Here is a 17,942-nt window from a genome sequence, read left to right as displayed (position 1 = left end):
GAATTAGTTTCTTATCTGTTAGCTCAAGGTCAACTCCATCCTGCACAGCTGTTGCTCAGAGACAGACTGAAACAGACAGGCTGAAAAAAGACAGACAGAACTGAACTGACTGAGATTCAAACTGAACTAAAAGTTGCATTCTACCAATCTACCAATGAAATTCATTTAGAATATCTTGTTTTCATTCTTCCACCAAAACATTCAGCCAGAGTGTTCCAGCAACTATCCTTTTCTTAAAGGCACAGTCTGAAACGCTCACAGAGGGTAATGTCAGGACATTCAGGCCTGCTATTTCTGCTTATTGAGCCTCAAGATGTGACTACATAAAGATAGAATATACAAGCTGAAACACAAAAACACACTGCAGAGCTTGGTGAGCCCATCACACACCTTGCTAACAGTGCCGGGTACACAGTCTGTTCTGTAGAGGCTTCATCAAACTTCTCTCCACATACTTTGTCTCTAAAAGTCTCATTTAAATCCATTTTAAAAAGCTCCCTTAACATTAAGCAGAAATTCTTCTTATGAGTAGGCAATAAAGAAAAAGCATTGCTAAAAGCAACTCTCCTTATTTACTGCAAGGTAACCTACTGGTAGGCTAAATAGAAAACAAATTAATGATTTAGATGTGAAAATAGGGTGGTGGTGGGAGAAGGAATGACACATTTACTTGCAGGAATTAGCTTTAAACGTTTCAGATTTTTTGGGTTCCTTTATTAAAATATTTCCCATTGTCAACAGATGTACCTTCCTCGAACATATCAGCTGAACTGAGACTTTTTAAGTTGTGACATATAGCACTTGTTTTAGCTGTTTACTATGGCATTCTCCTCTAAAAAGAGTGACTGGGTCATGTGAGACCCAGAGGGACTACACAGAGTTTACAGCAACCTAGAAAGTCACTGAGCTGACGAGACATGGAAGCAAAGACCGGTTCTTCAAGGACACAGTAGTGAGAAAAGATAGTATTTAAGTGTTGGTTTGTTCCTTTAGTGTTTTTTACACCTACATGCCCAGGAGAGCTGTGGAATCACCATCCCTGGAGGTTTGCAAGAAGCGTGTAGATGTGGCGCTTCAGGATATAGTTCAGTGGTCCTGGTAGCTGGGTTACAGTTGGACTTGATAATCTTAATAGAATTTTTAAGGTTAGAAAAGACCTTTATTTGAGCAGTCTTCTCCCCCCCCCCCCCCCCCCGCCCCTTTATTTCCTTTCTATCCAAATTCCTTGTTCTAACTTCTCTGCAACTAAATTGTGGATTTTGAGCAAAAAATCTTTATGTTTCATCCCCTTAGTTAAAGCTCACTTAGGAAGAGTTTAGAGTATGTCTGCACCCAGAGGAAATCATTAGAATGTCGTAAACATTATTTGTACATGGAGTTTTCCTGCAGTTATCATTTCTCCCCAAGAAAGTACCTTGATAAAGCCTGGAAATATATATTTTTTGTTTCTTAAAAATTAGCACAAAGGAAATAGAAATAACATCCTAAAATGAAAATGCTTTCACAACAACATTTGGCCAAAACACACTTATTTACTAAACAAAGATAAATTTGATTGCCTTCTCCAGAAAAAATGCTATCACCTTCTACCAGGTGCAGTTCACCTGATGCATGGTCAGCATTACCCAAACTGCTATCTATAATGTAGCTTCATCTCTCCTGTTCCCTGTCTTGTCTCTTTACATTCATGTGCTTTAAGACAGAGATTATACCCTCTTCTTGGTTTGGAAAGCTTCCTCTACTTTGTGCATGCTACCAGAATCATGGAAAATAATCATAATCTGACAGCAACTCATTCTTCTGATCCTAAATCCTCTGGTTTAAGGTTTGCCTGAAAGGAATCACCTGGAAAAAATGACCAAATGATTTTCATTGTCTGCACCAATTTCAGAAGAGACCATGCAGGTTTTCTAAGTCTGGGTATCTCTTCTTTTTTATTTCCCCCCCCCCCTTTTTTTTTTTCCCCTTTCTTTTCTTTTTTATTTTCTTTTTCTCTTTTTTTCACCTTTTTTTCTTCTTTTCCCACCTTTCATTTCTGTGGGAGACAGAGTATCTTTCTGATTTCAAAAATACTCATTTCTTCTAGGAAGGAGAAGCAATAGTAAACTGATACAGATTTGATTAAAAAAAAAAAAAAGAAAAAAAAGGAAAAAAAGGTGGAAAAACTGGTGGAGAGAGGGGAGGAAATGAGATGATTCCTAAGGAAATCAGGAATTACCTATGTGCTATTAGCAAAGACTCTGCCAAGTTCTGAAGAGCTTTTGTATTTAGGTACAGGAATCTTTTGGTAATCTGCCTGTCACTTACGACTTGCACACTGGTAAGAACATTATTTCAAGCTTAGCCCACCCTGCTGTACTGCAGCTTAGGTATAGTGCCTGGATTGCAATGCTCCCACCCATCTTGGTTACTAGCTAAGGCTAAAACTAACTTTCCATTGTCAGGCTCCTGAATCATCTCTACACCAGATCTTGTATGCTTAGGAGTTTGTTCACCTGTGGGCAAAGGCAGAGCTTGGGAGGGCTAGTTTCTGCAGGCCAATCTCTGTGTGTGAACGTTCCTGACAGCTATCTATAGATGAAAAAATTGCATGATATTTTCTCTGGTCAGTGCAGACAGAGTACCCAGTCAGTTGTGGTTTCACGATTTTGCCCGTCTGTTTTGCACTGAAGCACAACACAGCAAAGGCCAGCCACTGCAAGCAGGTGAAGCAGGATATGGACTCACATTCTTCTTACTTGAGCTGACACCTTGACCTTAAAAACTGTGGATGAGATATACCACAAACAGCAAGTCTTTTAAATTCAGTTATATTGTATTTCAGCCTGAACCATGGAGTCACTTCTGCTGCATTCACAAGTTTAAATGAGTGAGTGAGTTTTAATGTGTCCACTCATATTAGTCAAAGTCACAGGCCTACAACTTTAAGCATATTTCTCAATGTATTATTAAATTTAATATCACCTCTTCAGGTTCATAAAATGTGTTCCGATACAAATATAATGGCAGTATTAAAGTGATAATAATTCAGCTTGCTAGAAGAGTGCTGAAAAAAATATTTATTGTTTCCTGACAAAATAACTAAAAAACAGCAATAAAAACAACACTTTAATTACAAGCTCACAAAAAGATTATTTTAAAAGAACGCAATTAAATATAAGGCCTAGCAGTATTTATCAGAGAACTACAGATTTTAAAGGTGGAAAAAAATGGTTAGATTATGTGACTTCATTGAAATAGAAAAACCTTGGTTAGAAGTGGCATCTGGAGGTCAAGTAGTCCAATGTCCTGCCCAAAATATCACCAATGCTTGATCGCACCAGCTGTTTTTTGTTCACTGTGGTTCTCAGTATCTCAAATAATGAGACTTGAGACACTTCCTATGGAAGATTATTCTCTATTTGCCTAGCTCAGAAATGCCCACAATCATGTTGAGCTGCCAGCTCCATGGGTCCTGAGGAGGAAGCAGGATATTTTTCTAGGAAGGCAGGATTTCCTGTGGATTGCCTGCGGTCTTCTCACTAGAAAGGATCAGCAAAGCACCACTGAAGAAAAGCAGAGCAGACAGCTCTTTTTACACCAATATTTACTTGTGAACTATCCAAGAGGTAGATAGTATTTTAGTTGGTATGACAAATCCACTTTGAAGCAAAAAGCCTGTCAGTACTGAAGATGGACATAGCCCCTTAAAGGAAATTAAGGCTGATCGGTTTGCACGCAGGCATCCATTTGCATTGCATGTATTTCTATATTATTACTAATTTTGCTGCATGAACTCTGGAGTGACTTCTGTTTATTTTACCTTTCCAGAAAAAAAAAACAACAACCAACCAACACAAGAACAAAACCAAACAAAAACACCCCCCAAGAGTTTTACAGATCCCTTTTAATATTTGGGTCTTTTGAATTCTCTCTGTATTAAAGTGTTATGGAATGTGGTATAAGCTCTCTTAGATACTGCTGATCAGAGTAAAACCCAGACTATCAGAGCTCAAGCATTGTGTGCAGGTCTCTCAAATACTTTTGCTCTTAACTGCATCTTAGGGACTTCTCTAACGTGGATTTTGGTCACCAGTCCAGCATATCTGCATTAGGAATTTGCACAACAATAATAAAACTGAGGCAAGAGATTCCAAATACAGAATTGTCCTGAAGCCTGCACACTAAAGCAGCTCTTTTGGTGGAGAGGATTTCAATCTGAACAAAACCAAAAGCCAGCTACCAAAATGGTTTTGATCAGTGAAGTTGGGGGATTAAAAAATGAATGTTCCTCATTCTGGTCTTGCAGCAGCTGTGCACAGCACCCCAGGCTTTTGCTCGCTGCTGACTCATTCCAACACTGCATTACCAGAAAGCCTTGACTTGATGAAGCTTAATGTTTTGTAAACTTCTGTAAATATTTACATTTGTACAAAAAGCATCATCCTGTGACAAAAATGAGATGGATGTTCTTGACTGCTTGAAAAAAAAAAAAGCATGTGGTTAAGCAGCACAGCCTAGGGAAGGGAGGGCAACCAACAAGAATGCACAATGAATATGGAATGGAGGAGGGTGCTTCTCTGTGCTAATACAAGAAAGACTTATTCAGGGCTTGATTCTATATGGCATTTTTCACTTAAAAGCTTCTCCACAAGCCCTCCCATATTGGCACTTTCAAGACTTTTTCATGGAGACCTTGGAGAAAGAGAGGCACTAATGCTTGATGGCTGCTGGAGAGCAACCACAATCTTCTCAATTCACTGTCACATGTCTCAGTGGATTGGGTCAGGGTATAGACCTGGGAAGGAGGTACCAAAAGTCATGTAAAAGGGAAGAACTTTCTGGTGAGCAGCTATTTTCAGTAATACAGCCTCTTATCTTGCCTGCTCCACAGCCTCTCAGAAAACATGGAAGTGACACCTCCTATCAAACTGAGGGGTTTAACTCCTTTTGGAATCATCTGGCTCATGCCCAACATGTTTCTGAAGGAGCAGAACTAAGGCCATCCTTAAATCCAAGGATCACCTGCAAAAATGGTCCTCACCAAGACTTCCTGAAACATTCTGAAATATCCAGAGATGGGGTCATTCCAGAATCAGCTACTTTTAGTGATGAAAAATTCTATGTAACCATATTGCATGGGAAAAAAATATGGTGTTAATGTAAGATGATTATTGTTTTGCAAAGTCAGTACAGCAAAGTTCATATTTTTAGTCCTTTCCTGGCCACCTCCCCACTTGCATGGAATCAGGACTGCCATGCTGATAGGGCTGTAAAGGGTGGGCTTCATACTCCAATTAAAGTATGTGCAGTTTTGATGTGCAAGTTCTCCAGTCTTCAGATCTGCTGAGCCTGCCTGCATGCTTAAGGGCCTAAGAAATGAATGAAGATGTGGCAATAAGAAATAATGGTAAATATAAGAGAACTTATTCTTTAGAGAATTATTATTCATTTGTAGCACACACTCAAGATACTGATGTTATTTTGTTACCAGTCTTGCCATTTGGCAGGTTACCACCTAATATAGACCCAAACCACAACTATTTAACTTCTTAGTATTACAGGCAACACAACACTCCAAAATAATACAGTTCATTAGGAAAGTATGTTTAATAGTCTAATACAGGAATCATTAGGACAGGGTGCCCAGGGAGGTGGTTGGGTCCCCATCCCTGGAGATATTCAAAGTGAGGCTCAACAGGGCTCTGGGCAACCTAATCTAGTTGAGGATGCCCCTGCTGATGGCAAGGGGGGTTGGACTAGACGACCTTCAGAGGACCCTTCCAACCCAGACCATTCTATGATATGTCTGATAAAGATGAGACAAGGTTTCCACCTCTGCTTCACAGATTCTAATGTAGTTTAATCCATAGGAAAGTAAATTTTCAAGATACAATAGAGCAGGGAATGAATCACTGGCCTGTGTTCAGTTCTTTGAGGACAAGTATCCACAGTGGAAAAAAAAAAGTATAGGGGAATTTTCATTAGCCTCTTCCCAAGCCAGTCTCCAGCAGCTGGAGTAAAGTTTGAAAAAGAAATCTTCCATATTAATGGTTTGTAATCCACATTTTGGCTTCTCTTGTGGTCTGGAAAGATGTAAACTGAGCAATAACACTGTAAATGAATGTAATTGCTTTGTCCTCTACTGTCAAATTAGCATTTGCTTTAGAAACAATGAATTGAATTTATTGAGCCCTTACATAAGCACGCGGAACTCATGGTTAATTCACTGAACATTGTGCCAGGTTTGTATTTAGCTTTCAATGATAATGTCACATATCTTCTCAAAAGGTCATATAGAATTAGGTCATATACAATAATTTTTAGAGAGATTGAGAATGGAGAGAGAATGCAAATACAATGTTTAATCTTGCATATGGAATTCCACCAAGCAGGTAAAAATGTAGTGGAAACCAAAAACATCCAAGCAAATTCTGTGGAGTGCAACAGTATCAGTCTGCTAAATCCAACAGACTTTTTTCCAAAGAAAGCACCTATTAGACTCTCTGCAGTACTTCTCTCCAGCTCTTTCTATCTTACATTTTTCCTTTCTTCTCCCTAATGCAAGTCTCTATAGGTGAGGTTCAGCTGAAGTCACACAACCTAAATATGAAGAAAGGAATTCTGGAGAGCAAGGAAGTGAATGCAGTTTCATAGCTAGATCAGTGAAGTCTGTGAGTTGAAGGTTTGAGTATTTGGGAGATTTGGGTCCAATCTTTTGTGCTACCAGGCTTCCTATGTTTCTTTGATGAATCACAGCTGGATTCAGCTAATGTCCTGGTTTAGATCAGGACAGATCCTCTATTGCCTCAAGAGAGGCAAAAGAATGATGCTTACATAAATGGATTGGATAGTGATGGAAAAGCAATATTCTACAAAACTACAGGGCATCGTGATAAAGATACCCCCAAAGTGTACAGAGTTCCCTTGTGCTGCAGCTCAAAAGCCCCCAACACTTCCCTTCTCCCCACCTCAGGGTACACCCAAAAGCTCCAGGGCTCTTACACACACACCCCACTAGGCTAGTCTCAGGCTGGCCAGGTCTGAGACTGTCCCCCTGCCTTCTTCTCCTGGCATTAGGCCTAGACAGGCCTAAGAGACCTGAGATAGTCCCCCACTGTTACCTGATAGGGAAGCATCTCCCATGGGAGCAGAAAGGGAAGAAAGAATGACTTCGCAGCTGGATTTATAGGGTGCAGGATTTATGGGTAGAAATGTGTTATTACCTGTGTCCACCTACTGGGTGGGCACTGGAGATGTGACCAGGAGGCACCCAGCCTAAACTGCCAGAGCCGAATAAATAAAAGTGTTTATAGAACAGAAGGCAATGCTTCAATTTGTCCACCCCTACTTTGCAGTCAATAGAGGCAGGCACTTAATGATTAAAAGAAATCAGATGAAGTCACATAGGGAAACTTCACACTTCTCTTTGCTCACCACGAAGAAAGCCTAAGACAACCTCCTGAGATGGGGGCTTCCGCAGCTGAATGAGATGAATTCATGAAAAACTCTTAGAATGGTATAGTGCCCAGATGTTTCATGGCATTATGAAAGAGATGTTTGCAGATATATGCCAAGGGAGTTTTAACAGAACTTTAAATATTTTTTAAAAGAACTTAGATACTTGAAACATCCAGGTACTTAAAAAAATACTCCAAGGTTTTGGGAGTAATCCACTCAACAGGATTTTGTAGCTCTGATAAATTAGGTATTATTTTTGCTTCCTCCCCAGTTTGAAAAATAGGGATAGCTGCTTTTTGCTGTCCTGTGGGAATACTGTGAGAATTAATGCAGGAAAAAAGGTAAAATTATCTCATACTTGAATAACAAATAGACACATCATCTGAAATTTATCCAGTGATACATGATATCAGATGGCCTACAACCAGGTTTCCCTTTATCTCAGATTGAGACCTCTTGGTCTTGAAGATTGGTCCTCTGATGATTATAGAGCCTTTACAGACTCAGTTCCTGGATCTGTATATATATTGTCCTATATAGGGAAAATATATACAACACAATGACTGTGAACACATGTGTGGAAAGCCATCTGCCTATTCAAACTGCAGATGTATGTGAAGTAGGAGGAGATACCAACTCTTGATCTAACTCTAAACTCAAATCATCACCCTGGGTAACTCTAATTTTTATGTTAATTCTGAGTAGAAAGCTCATTTAAAAACTATTGAAGCAAGGGGTTAAAAAAGCCAGAACGAAAGCAGAACCATCTGGTCACAAAAACACAAGCAGTTGGACAGCCTTACTCATACAGCCACAGCCTACAAAAAACTTAAATACATTTGCAAACTTTAACAGAAACAGCCTCAAAATGAGTCACACCATCAAATGACAAAAAGCTCAGCTGTATTACTCTAAACTACAATAAATAAGAGCAGAATCATTTTCATCAGTCCTGCTTGGCATGGTTTACCATGTGACTTTAGCCTTTACATCTCAGAAAAGTCCTAAGGTCCACTACCCATTGTTTCTGCTGGTGAAGAGGCAGAAGAAATTGTTGCTACTCCTAGAAAGATAAGTATTCTTGTTTTTTTAAGATGATGCAGTGTCCCAACTAGACAGGGGTATGATGACTACATGCAAGGGTAGGGGACAGTATACATCATCACATTTTAAAAAAAGTTTTAAAAAAATCACTTCATATATAAGATTTTCACATTTCACCCTTTATTACAGCTCAAGTCCTGTATCCCAGGACAGCCTGCCCTGCATGCTCTGGTCTGAGCCACTCAGAAAACTATGACTCTCCTGCGGGAGACTCTCTCAGAGGGGCCACCCCCTTCCACCACTGCAGCCTGCTCACTTGAGTTGCCTGGCAGCTGTTAGTGTGCCAGTCCTCCTGGGGAAGCCCTAATGGGACAGGTCTAATTTGATGGCAACCCACTATTCACACCCCTCTGTTACACAGTACAGATATCCCCTACTGAAGATCTGAAAGCCCATTGGTCAAGAGGAAAACTATGATACAGCAACCATCACAGAAAAGCAATGGGACATCACACAACCAGAGTGCCACAATCAACAGCTACAAAAATCTTCAGAAGGGACAGACAAGGAAAGAGGTGGTGGGGTTGGCCCTACATGCCAAGAAGCATTTTGTCTTGAGCTTGATGCTGACAATCGGGTTGAGTGTTTATGGATTGGAATCAGGGGGGAAGCCAACAAGGCAGATATCATGGTGGGAGTGTGGTATAGACTGCTCAATCAGAATGAAGAGACAAAAAAAAATTGCTTAGGCATCTGGGAGAAATCTCTCTATTACTGGTCCTTGTTCTCATAAGGAGTTTTGACTTCTCTGATGTCTGCTGGAAATACAGCAGAGAAGAATCAGTCTGGGAGGTTTCTAGAGTATGTGGAGGCTAACTTCCTGACACAGCGCATGTGGAAAGGGACCCTGCTGGACCTCCTGTTAGAGAACAGAGAAGGACTTGTGGGTGATGTAACAGTTAAAAGTTGTCTTGAGCATACTGATCACAAAATGATAGAGCTATCAGCTGGAGAAGTAAAGAGGGAGGCCACCAGAACTGATACCTTGGAGTTCCAGCAGCCAGCCTTTGGCCTGTATCAGAGACTGGTTGACAACAGCCCTTTTTGGAGTCCCTGGAAAGCTGGACATTCTTCAAGAAGGAAGTCTTAAAGGCACCGGAACACCATGTGCTGAAAAAATGAGATGGTGGGAAAGAAGGCTGGCCTGGACCTGGGGGTGCTGATTGACAGCAGGCTAAACATGAGCCAACTGTGTGCTTGGGTGGCCAAGAAGGCCAACAGCATCCTGGTCTGCATCAGGAACAGTGTGACAAACAGAACCAGAGTACCGATTGTTCCCCTATATTTGGTGCTGGTGAGGCCACACCAAGAGTACTCTGTTCAGTTTTGGGGTCCTCACTACAAGAAACACATTGAGGTGCTGGAGTATGTCCAGAGAAGGGCAACAAAGCTGGTGAAGGGTCTAGAGAACAGGTCTTACAAGAAGCAGCTATGGGAACTGGGATTATTTGGTCTGAAAAAGGAAAGGCTGAGGGGAGACATTATTGTAATTTTTGTCTACCTGAAAGGAGGTTGCAGCAAGGTGGTGGTCAGTCTCTTCCCCCAAGTAACCAGTGACAGGATGAGAAGAAGTGGCCTCAAGTTGTCACAGAGGAGGTTTAGACTGGAAACTAAATGAAACTTTTCACACACTGGAATGGGATCCTCAGGGAGAAGGTTGAATCTCCATCCCTGGAGGTGTTTAAAAGATACATGGATGTAGTACTGAGGGACACAGTTTAGCATCAGACTTGGTAGAGTTAGATAATGGTTGAACTCAATGATCTTAAAGTGTTTCTATTCTGTATACCTCTATGTCCCAGCTTTCCAACTGTAAAATACAAATGAAGCCATCTTCCATTGTCATGGGGTTAATAGAATATGTGGGCACTGAAAATACTGTGGAATGCTCAGACACTAGGTTCAGATAACACAGAAGTCAGACAAAATGGTCTATCTGTCCAGGATACTATTCAGGAAATACAACCACTGACTAAAGGGCTCCAGTTGCCTTATTGCTGTATTAAGCTGCTCCGTAGACAAGCAAAAAGCATCTGATGTTTTACTAGTACATTTGAGCATGAAATAAAAACTCCAGCTGCACTAGGAAGATAAACTGCCTAAGCAAAACATATTTGCAACCATTTCCTCACTGTTTCTCAAGTGATCCAAATAAAACACTTGTCAGCAGAGCAGTGTAAATGGCATCAGAGCATAGTAAGTAGAAAATACTGTAACAAAGCCCTGGTGCATTTGCATGGTGATTTTAAAAAACTGAATCATCTTAAATATGCACATTAAAGGAAAAATATCAGGTTTTATCTCAGAATGTTAGACACTGTGGACAAAAGGCTGTAATAAGACACAGTCACATTACTGAAGCATTTGATTAGTTAGTTTAGGAAAAATGCCAGTCTGCTGTTTACAGATCACTTGTGGGGTTTGGTACTTACAATTTTCTTTCCAAGAATCCTAGCCTGCTAGCACATTTTGTGCCCTCTTATTGATTAAATTAAATATCAGCTAAGGGTTCAACTGGTTTGTACTTCACAAACTGGAATACTGTTGCTATTCTGCTATGCAAAAACCAATATTGTTATGAGGTTTATCATCTCAGTGGCATTTTACAGGCAGAGTATTAACAGGCAAACTGAATTATGTGAGGGGTGCATTAAGAAGCATGTGGCCCCCTGTTTTGCCTTGATGAGGTTGCAACTGCAGTATTCTGTCCAGGTCAAGGCTCCCCAGTTCAAGAGGTACAGGAAACTACTGGAAAGATGGCCATGAGGATGAATAGGGGACTGGGACAACTCTTACAAGGTGAGGCTGAGAGATCTGGGATCAGTGGAGGGACTGAAGGACAGAGTATGACAGAGCTGAATCAGGCAGACAGAAGATGGCAAAATGGAAGTTCTATAAAGAAAATGGGACAAGATTTAACAATGTAGACAGAATGGGCAGACAAAAGGGGGTGACAACAAGGATATCTATTTTGCAGGACAAGAGCAACTGTGGGTTGTGCCTATGTCAACAGAGGTAAACTGAGAGACAACAGGAGAAAATTGCTGTGACTTAAAAAATTACTAATGTTACAGTAGTTTGTAATCTCTTTTATACAGCAGCTTAATCTCAGTTAAATACCTAGACATCTGCCTAAGCTGACGAAAGAGTGCAAGCCTGCACATATGTACTGGAGTCATCTCATGAGGAAGCTGCTAAGCAGTTCTGGTATGCTCAGATGTCCTCCCAAAAGAAAGAATGAGAGCATGATGGGGACCAGGCTTTGCTCTAGAGGTATTTAAAGGTCCTGGGGATCCAACCTTACCTAGTAGCTCAGCTGGGCCACCAAACTAATGTTGTGGATCCAAGCCTTGCTTATGTACACTTTGGCTTTACTTCTTTAACTTATACAAAATGTGTACATATATAAAAGAAAAGTCACACAAAGTTCATGACAACATCTCATCTCATGCTGGGCTTCAGCTTCATGGACAAATATTTAAGAAAGAATGCTAGAACTAAATATTGACCTCTTCAACTGTGTACTTTTATTACGTTCATGGTTGAGACCCAGGTCATTATTTGCAGAAGCATGCATTTAAGTGCCTGAGAACAGTTACCACACACAAGTACCTGTCTAAACAGATTTTCAGCAGTCTACTGGACATCTGCCCCAGGAAAAGGCTCATTACATTTGGCAGTTTTGTGAAATACAAAGAAGCCTCCAGTTCATAGCCCTCAAGATTCACACAGTCGACCTCCAAGGAACAAGCTGCTAACTGATTATCACACATCCTCTCTTCTGTGAAGGCAAACATTGTTTAAAATGCTAAACAGTATTAAACTGAAGCATGCATTGTGCATATACACTGAACTGAAAAGATGTGTATTTTAGGAATGAGAATAAACACAATACAGACAATCCATCTAGATGCAAAGAAATATCTTCACAGCATTGTTTGGAAGACTCATTTCAAAGAGGTCAGGTTGCAGCACCAGTCTTGCCATTTAGCAGAGAATTCCACTGTGCAATGTATTTTTGTATAACAAAAGCTCATGTGGTAAGTTTGATGCTATGCTGATTGGGACCTTAATGAGCTTATCATCACAGCTTCATAGCTACAAAAATCAGAAGCTTTGCATACAACATTGTAATGCCAAATTTCTAAATACCACAAGTTTTTAAAATTTTAACTATTTTTAAACCAACTATATATGTGTGGCAAGTGCCATGAAATTAATATGCTCAACTACAGAAACGGATAACAGTTCAAAGCTGATCCACTTTCTAATGAAATCTGGAAGGATTTCTTGAGCAGGATTCATTCAGACATATGTCTCTGTCTGAGGTAGGTGTCCAAACTTCTGTACAGATGACAGAGAAAAGGGTGCTTTCAGGCTTTGATGTGTATCAGATAAAAGGAGACCTCTAGAAGAGGACTTAGTAAATATGCCCCTCTCTCTCTGTTGACTGTAAAGGAATTCTATGTTGATGAGTCTGGATACAGATTAATTCTCTCTTCTCACATTCCTCAAAGACTCCTTCAGTATTGTATGGAACACACTTTTCAAAAGATATGTTGTATTATACTGTATATTTCTAGGCCGACCTTTATCAACTCATCTTTTTCACTATAGATTTTTTGCAGTCTCTAACAGACAGTGTGATCATTTCATCTTCCTGGCCTAATGTGTATTTGTACCAGCTACTGCCACATCCTCCTGTATGGACATTCTTAGACTGCCTGACTACTGCCATGATCTGCCACCACAAATCTTGGACATGAAACTGGAAGGAAAACCACAACCCTGTGTCAGACATCATGCCAAACTTCCACCCAAGGGGAGACATCAAAAAATATGAGAAAACACCAATGCCATCAGTCTCTTAATTCAAAACACATTTTTCTTTTTAGCCCAATCCTTGTCATACTTGGCCCATTATATCCCCTGACATCAGTTAGAAAATTGCCAAGACAACTTAAAACTGAGCCCAGTCACATTGATCACAGATTGCAAGATGTGGCTTTCAGCTACTCTGCAGCTTTTCCCCTCTGTTGCAGTCACATATAGGGCCATTGGTATCCAAGTGCCCTTGGTTCTTCAGCCACTTTATTCATAAAAGCCCTATTGAAAGCAAAGGTACATGATGACAAAGGCAAGCAGTGGAAAGGAGCTTTTTGTTTAATCCTTTTCTGCTCCGAAGCCTACAGGGTTTTAAAGAACTGAGGATACCAGTTTTAGAAGAAATTCACTGCTCTAGCCTCCATTCTACAGGTTTTGTTTATTTATTTATTCATTCTTTTAATCCATATGAAAACATACAAAGGGTCAAACTGAGATTATCAAGTTCCTGTCAGATATTTTTCATTGACATGTGGCTATTTCAACATTTTCCTGTCCTGGCTGATAACCGTTATAAATAAAGTCTGCATATCGTAACAGGTAGAGGTTTTTTTTTAAAAAAACAAAACTAAAAGGTGATGCAAATGGCTTTAGTGAAAAATTATGATTGACCACAAGTCACTCACACACACGTGACTGTATTGGTCACATTTTCCTGACAAGGTAGGGCACATCTTCAGGGCAAAGTGATGAAAAACTGTGGGGTTTTTTGTAACTACGTCATAAGCAGCAAACCCAGAGCCCTGATCTGTTCTGGTTTGCTAGCCTCAACAATTATGTGGGGCAACCTCCTTCTGGCCCACTAAGGCAATCCAGTCCCAAAGGGTAAGTGGACTTTGCAGTTCACTTTGCTGCACACTGTAAATGGACAAGGTGGAGAGAGAAGACCAGCTTGTATCTACTGTTCTATCAAATGGACAGATTTACTCATAAGTGATTACAGAACCATACTCACAAAATGACCAGAGCACAGACAAGGGTCTTTATTAACAAAGATGTGCATGGAGTGGACCTCTCCTTTAAGAACATTCCTGTGGTAGGTGGAAAATTCCCCCCAACATTAAAATTTGCCAAACCAGCAAATGTCATGAGGTCTGTGGTGACAGGTTGGACTTGATCTTTGATGTCTCTTCCAACCTTAGTGATACTGTGAAAGCTGTATTTATGAGCAAAACTACAATCTACAATGAATATGTACAAAATATACAGTATTTACAATATTTGCAGTTAATGAACAGCACAAGGACCTCCCTTGTGCTAATAGCTTCTCGCTCCCTGTCCCCCACTTACCCCCCGGTACACAAAGGGACAGGAGACAGAGCAGAGAAGTTAGAACTTAGCCAAAACAATGTAGCCAAGGTCAAGCAAAAGCCAGCAGAACCACAAAGTTAGTATCTCCCAGCCCAAGGAAGCAAGAGGAGAGATTGTTTTGCAAGCTAGTTTAAGTCCTTTATCACTTCCAATGGGATTGTTTAGAACTATTATTAATTTCCTTTTTACACCCAGTAGTGATTTACTTACATTTTACTGCTTTCAGTTCAATACCTGTGAAAAAAATTTTAAAGGCATAGCCTAAAACTACCACAATTCCCAACAGCCTGAAGAGTTAAGAGCTGCTGTATAGTAAACTGTGCAAGATGGGTCCTATGCTCAGAAAAGCCATAAAGCTGTTTGGGACTCCAGAAAGAGGCTGACTGTCCACCCACAGCAAATTGAATAGGCACAGACTATAGGAGTTTTTACTATTCCACTTTTAATGTTTGTTTCAAGTAACGCTTCAGTTAGAAATCTGAACAAAATCAAATGAACAGCAAACTACAATGCCACACTTCACACATGAAGAAAGAAATAAAAAAAGAGTCTTTTGATGCTCTATGTGGGGGATACTATCATGTTAATAGTCAAAATCTCCAGTTCTCTCGACTGGGCTGCAAGGTCAGTAAAATCCTTCATGCGTCTGGAACAATAAACTGATGCAACAGTGCAATCATTGAGCTGTCTTCCCCCCAAAATAAGATCAGGACACCAAGCAACAGCTACTCCTGTTCTTTTATTGATAAAGCAATTTTTTTGTGCTCCTCAGTAATTACATCTGCAGTAGATTATAGCCTTTATCCCGAGTCTTATTTTATAACCTAGAGAACTATCCATTTGTTACTATATTAATGTTTTATAAATAACAACAAAGATAACTGAATGGTAAGGGAAGCAATTCAATCAGTAACAACAAGAAGATAAAAATAGTACTATGGAAAAAGGAAAAACTGTCATCAGAGAATGACAAGTGAAAACCAAAGAGGAAAGCTGAAACCATACAGAAGTTTCACTGTGAAGAAGTATTTCAAAGAGAAGCCCAGTGCTCATTTGTTTTCCCCATTCGTCCAGTCACAGACAAAAATCAATCCCACAGTTTTTCCAAGAAGCCACAGGAGGAAACATTTCTGTAATTCAAGCCAACGCTGTAAGGAAAATGCCTTTAAAGGAAAACACATTGAAAAGCTGATTACAAATTTGCCACAAATGTTGCATTATTTGTAGTCTTAAATTATTTATGTTTAAAACTGTTCTTTTTTCATTGATGACTACACAGCAGGGTCCCACCGTGCCAAAGCAGGGTTCCAGTTTGTTTTGTTGAACATTCTTCTCAAAACCACTATTTTTGGACTGTGTTTTTTCTTGGGTTTGGTTGTGTTTTTTTTTTTCCCCAATTAGTTTTTAATGTTAAAACTGTTTCTTTACTTACAAATATCCTAGAACTTTATCCAGACCTTATTACAAAAATGTCTGTAAACTGCAATCTCAAAACATTTTTTACAACAGTTTAGTATCTAAAGACCTAAGGAGTCCAGCACATGCTAAAACTGTGCCAATGAGCCAAGTGAACTTATGAACACCTCTCCTTCAGAAACCATCAATAAAAGGCACATAATCCCTTGCAGTATTTTCTTCACCAACAAACAAGCAGAACTGGTTCCTCCCTACCATACCTGAAAACCTGCTTCCTTCCAGTCATCCCATCTCAACACTCAGGGTTGTAAGCTGAGTTTGGAAGAATGACAAGGGAAGCAGCAGATCTGGGATGGTGCAAGCCAGGATAACATGCAGTTACAGGTCCTGGAAGCCACATCAGCATCGTGAAAGTCACAATAAGGAGATATGCAGAGCAGCCACCCCTCAGTTCATGAGTAGCTCCCCAGACCCAGAGAGGCATTGCCTCAAATAGATCTCCAGCTGCTCCGCGCTTGGGAAGTTGTAACCAGTCTCTTAAACCCAGGTAGAAACCAAACCATGAGTGAGTGAGGTTGCAGCTCTCATAATGTATACCACCCTGGAGAAGCAACATTCATGACAGGAGCCAGAATGGGGCACATTTCAGCAGTGTGGCCTCAAAGTCATGATGGAAGGGTTTGGGTTATGAAAAGTCACAGTAAATGAAGCTGAGATAATCTCCCAGCCTGCTGCAGCTGTGCAACTATTCAGCACTGAAGGGCAATCCCTTGGCAATTCTAAATGCCACCAGAATCCTCAGCAAAGGCAATAAACAGGTTTGTAACCTGTGTGAACACTTCAGACAGGTACCAGGAGTGCTCTCAGACTTGATCTCACAATTGTCAGTAATACTGCTGGCCTAAATTGAGGCCATTCCTCACCTTCTCATGGAAACTGTAAACTCTAAACCCAGCTTGTTACAACATCTATCTAAACTAATTAGCCAATTATGCGAGACATGCACCAAACCTTAATTATACTATTATATACCCCATCTCCCTTATGATACTTTTTTGTTTTATCTTATCTGGTATTACATTCTTTGTGTGTGTTCTGCAACTGCTCACAGTGTGTGCACATGGCTGCAAATAAAATAAATACTATTAACAAATGATGGTTATTACAAGATTTATAGCAGACAATGCAGGATTCATTTCATGAATCTGGAGCCCAGATCTAAAAAAGCCATCACTGTATCAATAGGCATAATTCTGATTCACGCTTTTAGCTCTATTACTAGAAATGTAAGTAGATGTTTGAGCAGAAACTGCTCATGCAATGATTTTGCAGGATCAAGCTCTATGAACAGAGGATACAGACAGTGAACACAAGATGAGCACTGTATGAAAACAGCTCTCACTTTCCACAGCAGCCAAATGCCAGTTAGAGCCTGCCCATGATGGTGCAAGAAGATGAGGAACCACCATGCCTATGTGCCAAATTTACTTTTATAAATTAAATTGGGCATCACTCTGTTTCAGATAATCAACAAAATAAGTGGGGCAACAAATTATGCCCCTTTTAATCAACTTTCATCTCCTTTGTAAACAGGGAAAATGTCTAAATTTGGTTTTGATAAGTATGAAGCAATAAAAGAAGATGGAAAAATACTGCTAACAAACTGGCTCAATTCAAAGACTATTACTTAGTAGTAGTAGTAGACTTTTCACAGAGTTTAAATCAAGATTTAAATGTGTAAATGGCATTACTCTGAAGGAAAGTCATGGATGAAGAGGGGACTAATC

The 17,942-nt window shown here is 40.1% G+C and overlaps 1 protein-coding gene across 1 annotated transcript in view; it reads right to left on the bottom strand.

Moving 5' to 3' along the window:
- Nucleotides 1-17,942, bottom strand: part of RPS6KA2 (ribosomal protein S6 kinase A2) — a 179,655-nt gene that overhangs the window by 105,321 nt on the left and 56,392 nt on the right. The window lies entirely within an intron of this gene.

This window comes from Melanerpes formicivorus, unplaced genomic scaffold (genome assembly GCF_026170545.1).
Source record: "Melanerpes formicivorus ecotype bairdi unplaced genomic scaffold, bMelFor1.0.p_v2 SCAF_199, whole genome shotgun sequence".
NCBI classification, from domain to species: Eukaryota; Metazoa; Chordata; class Aves; order Piciformes; family Picidae; genus Melanerpes; species Melanerpes formicivorus.
Note: the sequence above shows the minus strand (reverse complement) of the source record. Positions and strands in the feature narration are given on the sequence as shown.